Here is a 12,736-nt window from a genome sequence, read left to right as displayed (position 1 = left end):
GGTACCTAAGTTAAAAGGAAACAAAAAGTTAAACTTTCTACTAATTGGGATCTTTTGACAACCCTTAATGATTTTGTAACTTGTTTTGACCCCTTAATGATATTTTCCCATGTTTATTTTTGTATAAAATTAGGCTAAGATGTAATAAATGAAAATCCCATATGAGTAACTAAAGATATAACAAGGTAAGAAAGACTTCATTTTTTTTTTTTTGGGTGGGAGGAGATCCTGATTATTCTAGACAATTTTTGGGTACTTTGTACTTAAATTAACCATTTTTTTAGTTTTTTTGCATTATAATGTTTTCTAAAGATCTTAGTTAATTATTTTCTTTTATTTGCATTATAATGTTTTTAAAATATTTCATCTCTATATCTAATTATGATATTTTTTTTCTTTTTTTTGTAGTTTTTGTATTAGATTATGAATTGGGAGAGGTTAATTGTTTTTGTATAAGGGAACTAATATGGTGGAGAAGAATTTTTATAGAGTTTTAGATTATATACAGCTCAACATGATCCATCTTGAGAGGTATTTGTATGAATGGTTCATCATATATATATATATATATATATATATATATATATATATATATATATATATATATATATATATATATATAATGTTGAAAATAGTTCCACTCTTCTTTTATTTTTCTTTTTTTTTTGAAAGAAGTTATAAAATTTTATTAAAGGAGACTGAAACGAAATTACAGAATTAGAGAATTGCCTCAAATAAAAAAATGCCCCATTCGCAAGAGAATCAGTCATCACATTGGCTTCCTAATAGACATGCACAAAAGAAAATGAGAAAGGCCTAGATAAATCCAAGATATACCACAACACAGTTCTTGGCATCCCGAAAGACATGCACAAAAGAAAATGAGAAAGTCCTAGATAAATCCAAGATCTACAACAACACAGTTCTAAGCTCCCAAGGCAGCTTCTGCCCCTTTTTGCACCACCTTATGACATTTAGGGAATCACCTTCGATAATGCAAAAGGGACCTAAACTTCTTCCCACCAAAATTTGCAAACGATGAAGTAGAGCCAAAAGTTCGGCATGTTAGCTGTTTTAACCCCAAGTGTGCCAGCATAAGTAAAAACAATATTACTTTCCTAATCTTTAACCAAACCACCTAGACCAGCTAACTCAAGGTTTCCTTGCAAGCTACCGTCAAAGCTTATAGACTCCCCTCGAAGTTGGAACGCACAACCCTGCACTTGATAGAGCCCATTTGGAATAAGCTAGATAAATTTCTTGTAACGTCAACCTCCATAATATCTTACCAGTTAACCCAAGGTTTCCTTGCGAGCTATCGTCAAAGTTAAGCTTATAGACTTCTCTCGAAGGATGAACCCATCTACCCTTAGGCCTACCCTTCATAAAGCCCATTTGAAATAAGCTAGATAAATTTCTTCAACTTCCATAATATCTTTTCCCACTTTTGTAACCGATAGATATAACCAAATGGCAAGCAAAATTTTCTCCATAATCCTCTTAAAAGGTAAGCTTATCCCATCAAAAATTCTTCTACTTCTCTCTTTCCAAATCTCGCACAAAATCATCCCTAGCTCAACCTTCCAAATCACCCTATTTTTCCTTTCTGAAACAATAAGTAGGAGAAATTTCTTCATGGAGAACCAGTTTGTTTTGGTCATGAAACTCTCATTGATTAAATCAAACCACGCACCATACCCATGGCTCGAATTCGTCTGTTTAGTTCGTTTTGTGTATTTTATTTTTCTACTGTCCAACTGATATTTGATGTTAATGTTGGGTATATGTGGCTATTGAAAGCCTTAGAAGTACTTGTAATTGAACTTTTTGATATAATGGAACATGAACTCAGTGGGAGTGTGGTCTTGTGTGGACCATATTTACCGAACTGAGATTGACGAGCTAGACTAGTCGGTTGAAAAAAACCCATGTTACTTGATCATAGAGAATAAACCGATAAGGGTTATAATGAGTCATCCCTTGGTGAGGTCGAAGTATGCCTAGAAAAGTGACTGTGTGATTGTCGTGTGTGATGGAAGCCTTTAGAGACAGGAGCCAAAACTACAATTGTGTAGCGTCACACAACATGCATATATGATAGCCAAGTGACTGTGTGATTGTCGTGTGTGATGGAAGCCTTTAGAGACAGGAGCCAAAACTACAATTGTGTAGCGTCACACAACATGCATATATGATAGCCATTTTCGAGAAAGCGAACCACCTTTCAAGGTGAAGCTTGTGCATGTGCCAGAGATTACCTTTGTGCATTATAAAGCTGTGGATTGCATCAGGTCTAGGTGACCTTGGTACGTCTCTAAGGGCGAACCTGAAATTTATAGATTGGGAGTAAAACCCCTTGTCTATTGGCTAGACTTTAGCGACCCACTAATGAGCCCCTGCATAGACTGTAGGTCATGGACAACACTAGGTTGGTTTGATAAAACAAGTGTGGACTGTAATCCACAGTAGAAAGTAGGGTGCCTCAGTGTTTATTTATTTATTCTTAGACCATATGGGTCATGTTTCGATCAAAAGTATTTAATTGTGTTTGTTTTGATGTTATATTATTTTTAAGATTGTTGTTTGAATTTTTCTGGATCTTTAGGTATTTTATTTATAAATTTTGGGTTTATAAAAAATAGAGATAATGATTTACATTAATTAAAGTATTCAAATTGATTTAATAAATTCTAAAAACATTTATTTGAATTTAAAATTATTCGAAATTGCATGGGAGTCTATTTGTGCACATTGACCCACCATGGCAAGTTGGTCGGGCCCATGATATGCCATCATGGGTGGCACGCCCCACCTCTTGGATCTTTTCATTTTATTGTTATCATCTAATTTGGCTTGAAGCCCAAGATATATTGTGTTTTGGAAGGAATGTGTGCACAGACTTGTGTATAAGTATAAAAAACGTAATATTATTAATTGATATTTCTTTATTTATTTTAATTGATGGGCAAATGATTTAGGAAATAGAAGATAAAGATTCTAGCACATTTCATATGATCTTGAAGGCCTATCTATGAAATGGATGGCTCGTATCTCTCATCCCACAAGTCACCCCAGATCAATGGTGCATATTCAATCTCACAAAAAGAGTCAAGCCATGAAAAACCCTAAAGCCCTTTGAAGCACTATAAAAGAGAATGGCCCCTACCTACATTCTCGAAACCAATGGTTTAAAAAACGGATCGGTGTCCCGGATCGGGCTTCCAAAAAACCGATCCGGATCGGCAAATCGGCGATTCGGATCGGGAATCGGGTGAATCGGTCATAATAGAGCTTAAAAAAAATTCGAAAAAATTATTAAAATTCATTATAAATATTGTTTTTTAGGAATTCAATAAAAAATGAGGGTACGCCATTAAGAATTTTCATGTTTTTGAATGAATATGCGAATATTGATATGTTCTTTCCCTGCATGAACCGCCATTCAGCATTTAATTTACAGTATTTCGTGCTCATCCCTACACTGTTGCTGTTGGGACTCGATATGTGAATAATATGGCTGGGATAGGGTGGCCTCAGAATCATCATCTCTCTCATTTTCTCTTTGAATAATATGGATTAAAAAAAAAATAACAAATTTTCAAAAAAATCGATCATGGATTAAAAAAAAAATCACAAATTTTCAAAAAATTCTATCATGGATTACAAAAAAAAATTCGATCGTGGATTAAAAAAAAAAAATCACAAATTTTCAAAAAATTCAATCATGGATTACATAAAATTCGATCATGGATTACATAAAATTCGATCATGGATTACATAAAATTCGATCATGGATTACATAAAATTCGATCATGGATTACAAAAAAAAACAAAAAATTCAATCGTGGATTACAAAAAAAGAAAAAAACAGTTCGATCATGGATTACAAAAAATTCAATCATGGATTACAAAAAAAAAAACAAACATTTCGATCATGGATTACAAAAAAAAAACAAACATTTCGATCATGTATTACAAAACATTCGATCATGGATTACAAAAAATTCTATCATGGGTTACAAAAAAACAAAAAAAGCAATCATGGATTACAAGAAAAGAAAACAAACATTTCGATCATGGATTACAAAAAATTCTATTATGGGTTACAAAAAACCAAAAAATTCGATCATGGATTACAAAAAAACAAAAACAATTCGATCATGGATTACAAAAAAATCGATCAAGTATTACAAAAAAATCTATCATGGATTACAAACAAAAAAAAAAAAAAAAAATCCGTACGAACTCGCCGATTCACTGTTCGGACTCGCCGATTCCGTACAGTGAATCGGCGAGTCACTGTACGGAATCGTCCGGTTCTCTCTAGAACCGAACGATTTCCGATTTTTCAACCGATCCGATCCCTTTTCGCAAATTCTGAGTCGAACCGGGCGAGTCCGGTTCGACTCGGCGTTTTTTAAAACGCTGCTCGAAACCATATCTTTTCTCTCACTCTTTTTCATAAGACTCACATAAGGGACACACCCCACATATTGGATCTATTTCTCTCTCCATAGAAACTCTCTCTCTCTACATAGAAACCCTCTCTCTCATATAGCAACTCTCTCTCTCTCTCTCTTTCTCTCTCTCTCCTTACGGTAAGCAAAAGGGGCACGCTCCGCTCATGGTTGTTTTGATCTTTGTTCTCTCTCCCATCTTGTTGTGATATGGCCTAAAGGGTTAAGGGTGTAGTAAGGCAATGCTATCTCTCTCAACTATGTTATCAAGGAGTTTTGCTTAAGTTTGAAGTTTTAGATTGAAATGAGTTCTTGTTCCATTGGAGGGTTTGGCCTAAATTTGTTTTCCTAATATTTAAATTGAAGGTTGACTATTGATCTCGCCCATCGGAAGGTGGTGACTCGGTATGGGGTGTGAGCTGTTCGATTGAGGTAATCTCCAGCATTCTCTTTATTGTTTCTTGTCATATTTACTTCTTGTGTTTTTTTTTACTTCTAAGCATAGTTTGTAACTTTCTTTGGTTATTAAAAGAAAGGTTTATAGTAGCATCAAGTTTTGAGATCCTAAATTTATTTATTTTGTTTTTTTTAAAATTGATTCATTATAAAAAGGCTACTTGTGAGTGATCTAAGCCGTGAAGAAAAAAAAAATGAATAGAAACAAAAGAATATATATACACCGACTAGATCACATAAAGTTCTTCTTTTAGTTAAACATACACCGACTAGATCCCAGACTTGGGTCAAGACAAACATGGCACATGACCATGGAGTTCAAGTTGAAGGGGTCGACTCGATCCAGTCTCAGTGAGAAACCAAGTTTACAACGTAACAATATTAGAATGGCCCCAAAGTGTAAACTTGAGTGACTCTTGTGGAATTGACTCGGGACTCGCCAAGGTCCCAATGGAGTTGACTCCAGTGAGTCCCGTGTCAACTTCTCGAGTTTTAAAACATTGCATATTCACGGATGCACATTGACTCAAGCGAATCTTGAGTCGACTTCCCGAGTTTGAATACACTGCATATCCATGGGTTTTAAAACTTGTTTGTTTAAGAATACGGCATTTTCAGAAAAAAAAAAAAAAATCTATGCTCTTTTTGAGATACCCTTGAAAAATGGACTGATTTTCATCAATGTACACAATTGAACATTGCTATCCATAAATACATAAACCATTATTAGATGCATGAAAAAAATAGCGAGCCTAATGGAAACCCTTCATACTTCCTCAAATGTTCCTTGTAGTGAATATCATCTAAGCAAAAAAGACCTAAGTTCTCATAGATTAAAAGTTGTAACATCCTGCTTCTTTTAGCTTTCAAAAGATGTGACAGGGTTTGTCACCAAACACAAGGTTAAACCAAATTGGTGGTATACATCAATCCACTGATTTACAAGATTACAAAAGAGAAGAGGTCACCACGCATATCTCTTGTATAGCTTATAACCTGAGAGGATGGCCAAGATGGCCATGGATAAGAAAGCCAAAAAGGACATGGTCAGAGAAGCAGTTGCCAGCTTGCCGAGCATAGTTCCCCTATCGTTCTCGTCTATGGTTGCCGGCATTGCCGCCGAGGAGGAAGAGATGAGTAGGTAGCAAACCAACTGTTACCATCATGCTCTTACCATATATAGTACTTATCTCCTTGCTCTTGCACTTTGAATTATTACTACTACTAGTTATCTCTTACCACTGCTACTAGTACTACAAATGGTAATGGGCAAAGTCATGATATTTCCTCTAGAAATCTATGGTCATGAGGGTCATCACTGATCAACTGATGTTTGGATGGTGATGGAGAAAGAATAGCATCGGTGGACCAATTAAGAAGGCCAACCCCCCTCTACATCATTGTCCAACTATTGATTGGTCCTCGATGTTCCTCATGACCGTAAATTTCGAAGGATTGGTGAGGAGTATAGTAATCCTTACCAATTGTTATTTTGACATTTTTCTTTGAGTAGGTACAACTGACAGTTTTATTGGCAGAAAGATGGCTACCTAAGCAACCTTGCATGCCTTTCTGTTAGAAGAAAATCCATGTGTTGCTTATTGGAAGCCAAAGGAAGTGATCGAATGATCGCGGTTCATCGGGGTTAAGACGGGCCGGGCTGATCCAAACCATTGATAAAAAAATGATCCGGACTGTTATCCACAAACCAATAGTCCCAATGAGCCTGGTTCATCTAAACCCGATGACCTGAGCTCACTGTGCCTTTCCTACCACCAATAAATAAGGCTAAATGAAGCACAAACAGTAATAGAAGATAAACTATTCCAATTTAGAAGCTTAAAAAGAAGATATAAATAAGTGAAAAAACAAAGATGGGTCATTTTCTTAACCTGGTCTAAGGGAAAGGTGAGGCAGTCATATATGGCGTCTGGTATGAGGATGCTTATTGAAGCGATGTCCCATATTCCTTTGACCAGTTGCGTTAAAGAGTAGAAGGAGGCCACCATGCACACACCAACGCTATACCTGCTTCAATGTTATTTTATAAGCTGGGGTTCTTATAACAAACAATATATGTTCTTTTTATACCAAGTGTGTATTTTTATATGAAGTATGTATTGGTAGGTTTCTTGGGTTCAAAGTACAGCACATAGGGTTCAACAACCCCCTTGGAAAATGTCTTTAAAATGGTCAAACTATTTCCAAAAATCGCTAAGGTAGCCAAATAAATTATCAAAAATAAAATAAGTTATTGTAATAAGATCATTTTATGCAAGTAGTTCAAGAAAAGAAGATCATTTCACTCAAGTATCAGCTTGGTTTTTCATTAAAAGATGCTCACGTTCATAATTTGGAATCCGAACAAATAGAGATATTTTAAGAATTTGGCTAATAACACCGTCGGGCAAATAATCAAAATACTTTTCTTCTATGGAATGTAAACTGAGAGAGAGAATTTGAAACCTAAAACAAGTAGGGACAGTTTTTACATTTGGCCAAGGTTACTAAAGTCCATCAAATCACATAAATACCTCACACTTGTTTTGGGTTCCAAATTGTGATCAAGATCATCATCATGATCATCCACCATCGAGCCCTATTAAAGGTCCTATCTTCAGTGAAACCATAAGTCTTCATATCTTTTAAAACTACATCCACATGTCCTTTTGGGCTTACCCCTTGTCTTTTTAAGTCCTTCCAAATTGAGACCATGATATTTAATGAAAAAATCTGTTTGAGGTTTGGAATCCAAGCCAAGCAAACGTATTTACTTTGGCTTGTAGTAATTCATTTAGGTAAAATGGTCAAAAAAGATTTAGGTGGGTATTTGTTAAAGGGTGCGGTTCGTATAGTGTCGAGGTTCTAAACAATCAAAGTAAAGTGCACATTTAAATAGTATTTAGAAATGTGGTTTCAATACTAAAAATCTTTGTGATAGCCTTAAAATATATTTTCATATCTAATTATAAAATTTAAAGCTTCAAAACTAGTGTAGACCGAGCAGATTTATGAAAACTTGAAAATCTTCAAAATTAATGGTCCAAAAATGCATTTCAAGATGTACTATTTCCAAAACTTGAAATCTATTTTTTTCTCATGTCCATGCATCTTGAGGTCGAGATGATCAATTTGATGATATTTGGGCATCAAAACAACCTCTTCTAGTGAAATTTTTAAGGAGCGCCCTAACTTAATTGTTTAGAGCCATGCACTTTTATAAACTTTCCTTTCTTAAAAATAGTTGAGAAAGTAATTGAGTGAAATTCTTTAAAGTAACCATTTTCTACACCTCACCTATTTTAATGAGTCCTCTCTTCAAAGTCTATTCTAAATATGGATTTTAGATTCAAAATTTTAGGAAAAGAAAATCTCAATTATGATGAGCAAGAATCTGAAAATGAATAATTAATTAAAAATAAAAATAATTTTTTTTATAGAATTTTAATTTAACCCTTACAGTGGTGTTTTTAAATGATTTGGGTTTAGATTTGGGATTTAACGATATTTCATAGAAGTAAGGGCATATCATCATCATCATAGCCTTTTCCCAATTAATTGGGGTTGGCTATACGAATCTTAGTCCAACATTCCGCTTTATTAAAAGTCATACCCTCAGTGAGGCCATAAGTCTTCATATCTTTTCGGACTACTTCCAACCATAACCTTTTGGGCATACTTCTTGTCATTTTCAGTCCTTCCACTTGAACTAGCTGGCACCTCTTAACAGGTGTTGTACTTGGTAAACACCACACATGGTTAGTCCACCTGAGTCTACTCTCTCTCATCTTATCACTTATTGGTGCCACAACTAAATTTTCTCAAATGAATTTATTTCGAATTCTATCCCTTCTTGTCTTATCACCCATCCATCTGAACATCATCATCTCTGCTACACTCATTCTATGGGTTTATTGTTTTTTGTTCGCTTAATAATTTGCCCCATAAAGCAAAGTTGATCTCACAACGATGCTATAGAACTTACCCTTCTGATTCATTGGTATACAATGATCACATAAAATTCCAGTTGCACATCTCCACTACACTTACCCAACTCTAATTTTGTGTGTGTCATTAATCTCTCTACTTTCCTGGATTATCGATCCAAGATATCAAAAGCGTTGTCTTTTTTGTATTTTCTAGCCGTCAATCTTATTATTACTAAACTTGCATTCCATATACTATGTCATAGTCCGGCTAATTTTAAAAGCTATGGATTCTAGGGCATCCCTCCAAAATTCTAACTTCGTGTTGATGCCGTTTCAGTCTCATCAATCAAATCTATGTCATCTACGAATAACATACACCACGGTACCTTATCTTGTAAGTGCCTAATTAAGTCATTCATAAAGACATGTGTTCTCATAAAATATACGAACATAATTTGAAGGTCAACATGTTTCTAAATAACTAATTACTTGACATTTTAATGATATTACGTTGAAGTGAGGGCATGTACCCTCATAACGTATACTAGCCTAAGTTAAGGGTTAACAGGTTTCTAAATAAATTATTATATAACCAATACTTGCTTTTGGACCTTACTCATTGATTCCCAAGTCAATTGGACAAGGGTTGGGGTTAAGGGAGGGTTGGGGTTAAGGGAAATATCTATTTTTTAAGCACATTGATTGAAGGGTATAAATGGGTGTTGTTACTAAAAAACAGGTATAAAGCTAGGAAACTTATCGAATTATTTTAACTTTTTATCCATTTCTTTTAATCAAACATTTTTATTCCGAGCACATATAGTTTATTTTTGGGGTCACAATTAATATTGACCATTGGATGTGAAATTGAAGGCTGTATTTATTCCATTAACGAAGCTCAAAGTTCAAAAGATTTTTTCTCAAAATTAGTGATATATCCAAATTATCAGATTTTACAACAGATGGCTATGAGTAATGGTGATCTCTTTGTACCAAAGATAAATATCATTATTAACAATCTCGTAATTGAGGACCCCAAATTTTGAGCTCTTCAAACGGCATGCTAACTTTACCCAAAGAAATTTTCAAATTGAACTCTCTATATATTAAAAATAATATATCTAAAGATTGAATAGAGACCATCCAATATTTGAAAAGCGAGATCTAAGAGTAGGAAAACTCAAGAGTCAAACTCTTCTTTTAAAAGTAATCATCTATAGATTATTAGGTGGTTCTGAAAAATTCTCCAACTTTTGACTTAGGGTGTAGAAGCACATTATGTACTCTCACGGGAGAGCACTGTTCGCGCTCTGTATAAAAATAGCCTCCCTTCGAAATGAAGAGGTTCTCAATTAAGAGATCAAGCAGCATCTTATGAGAAGTTGCAGGTGGGTTGACATAATGAGATTTGGAGAGAGAGAGAGAGAGATCAAGTAGCACCTTATGAGAAGTTGCAGGTGGGTTGACATAATGAGATTTGGAGAGAGAGAAAGAGAGAGCTTGTAATGGGTAGTTGGAGATAGAGAGAGGGTTGGGTGGAAGGAGTACATACCGATATTGGAAGTAGTTGGAGGAGGAATGGTGGGGAGAGCGTGGAGCAGTGAGGATGAGGGCGGAGAGGAGAGACAGAAAGAGAGAGAGAAAGCGGAGGAAGAGGTTAGAGAGGTGCAATGGTGCGACGCCTGTTGCCCCGGCGACAGCGATGATGGATTCAGAGAAGGGAGAAGGGGTTGTGTAGACTGCTCGCTGTTGTCCTCCCTCCAATTGCAACCCACCCATTGACGATCCTCCTCTTAACCCACCGCCCGCCATATTACTCTCTCTCTCTCTAGAACCAGAAGAAACACTCCACAGAGATGCCGATTTTCTCTTCTCTCTCTACCAAGTGATCATCTCTCTCTGTGTTTCGGAGATGCTAATAATCTCTCTCTCTCTCTCTCTCTCTCTCTCTCTTGGAGATGCTGATATTATTAACCTTTTTCCCTCACCAACACTTATTTAACAAACTCATCACGTCAACGCCTGTTCCATACTTTTCTACCGATCTCATTTGGTAATTTATTGTAGAAGAAGACGGCAGAAACTTCATTTAAGATTTTTCAATTCATATTTTAACAGATGCAGTTTCCATGAGGCTCAGTCCTCACAAAAAAAATTTGTAATTTTTGTGGGCTTTCACATTGACTTCGCTTTTTTGAACATAAGACTGAACCTTATTTTCCTTACTTATTTCCCATGACACGCTTCGTCAAAGACGCCATCACATCACGTCACCTACCTCAAACCAAGCCTTTGGCCGGTATCCAATTAGACCATCTATACCAATATTTTTTTTTTCGAATAAATTTACGTAAGGTCGCAACTTTAAAATATAGAATTAAGGCGTATTTTAAAACAAAAAAAAGTTTATATACGGTTGCAACCTCAAAACGTACAAATACGGATGCACGGTTATCAAACATCGTGATGTATGAATATCAAACCAAAAAAAAAATTCCAATCTAAAAAATAATGTATTTTACAACACATTATTCAGACCGTCCATCTTCATAATTTTTATGTGTTTATATATTTGCTTGATTTAAACTATTTTTAGAGTTTTATGGCATGTTTGGTTTTTTAATATTAGAAAACATTTTCAAAAGAAAAAAATTCTCACATTCGGTCAAGTGTAGGAATATTTTCATGCTAATGGGTGTTAGTACATATTTTCACACTAATTGAAAACTAATTGATGTAAAAATACTTCCACATTTGACCACATGAGAAGATTTTTCATGAGAATATGTTTTCTAGAAAACAAACATGCTATTAAATTTTACATTTAGTGATGAAAATAGATTCTCATACTATCCTAAAAACTTTTGACACCAAAATTATATATTATGATAAAATTTATAGGTGCACCTTACGTTATTGTTTAAGGTTGCAACCTTATACAGACCGCATCTTTTTTAACCCTAAACTTTAGGGATAACATTGAAGCCAAAAGATATTCTACTCCCATAGGACTAGAATGTCAATTTACTCCCTATAGTAAAACCCACTTAGAATTAATTTTAGGACCCTAAATTTTGGATAGTAACTTTTTCAACCCATAGACTAAATTCAACAAAAAAAAAAAATCCTAATTGTAATCTCCATGCATTTGAAAAAGATAATGCCTCAAAATTGACCAATGACCAATGGTTTAAAAACGGATCGGCGACCCTGATCGGGCTTCCAAAAAACCGAACCGGATCGGTGCATCGGCTATCCGGATCGGGAATAGGGTGAATCAGTCAGAATGAAGCTTAAAAAAAATCCGAAAAAATTATTAAAATTCATTATAAATATTGTTTTTTAGGAATTCAATAAGAAATGAGGGTACTCCATTAAGAATTTTCATGTTTTTGAATGAATATGCGAATATTGATATGTTCTTTCCCTACATGAACCGCCATTCAGCATTTAATTTACATCACACAAAAGGATAAACATATAATTATCATGGAATAAGTATATCAACATACATGGACTACAATAAAGCATAAAATTAGTAACATATGATCTAAAAATAAAATGATAGACGACGTTATTGTTCTTCTTGGTCATGCTGGTGCCATTGATTGAATTCGTTTAACAATTCATTGATTCGATCTAAAAACGAATCATCAATATTAGCAGATGTCTGACTATTCCCAAATCCCTGAATGTTAGTGTTTTGTTGTGTTCCCAATCTAAACTCCTCGAAGATTGTCCATCCTTCATGCTCACATGTACTGTCGTGCTCATCCCTACACTGTTGCTGTTGGGACTCGATATGTGAAAAATATGGCTGGGATAGGGTGGCCTCAGAATCATCATCTCTCTCATTTTCTCTTTGAATAATATGCATTAAAAAAAAAAAAAACA

At 34.9% G+C, this 12,736-nt stretch overlaps 1 non-coding gene across 1 annotated transcript; it reads right to left on the bottom strand.

Moving 5' to 3' along the window:
- Positions 1-5,719: 5,719 nt before the first annotated feature.
- LOC110006794 (uncharacterized) lies at positions 5,720-10,859 on the bottom strand. Its single transcript, XR_016048089.1, has 2 exons — positions 10,395-10,859; positions 5,720-6,941 (listed from the first exon to the last, which is right to left on the bottom strand). It is a non-coding gene; the product is annotated as an uncharacterized LOC110006794 (transcript).
- Positions 10,860-12,736: the final 1,877 nt, after the last annotated feature.

Source organism: Amborella trichopoda, chromosome 13 (genome assembly GCF_054954075.1).
Source record: "Amborella trichopoda isolate Santa Cruz 75 chromosome 13, AtrichopodaSantaCruz75HAP2 v2.0, whole genome shotgun sequence".
Taxonomy (NCBI): Eukaryota; Viridiplantae; Streptophyta; class Magnoliopsida; order Amborellales; family Amborellaceae; genus Amborella; species Amborella trichopoda.
Note: the sequence above shows the minus strand (reverse complement) of the source record. Positions and strands in the feature narration are given on the sequence as shown.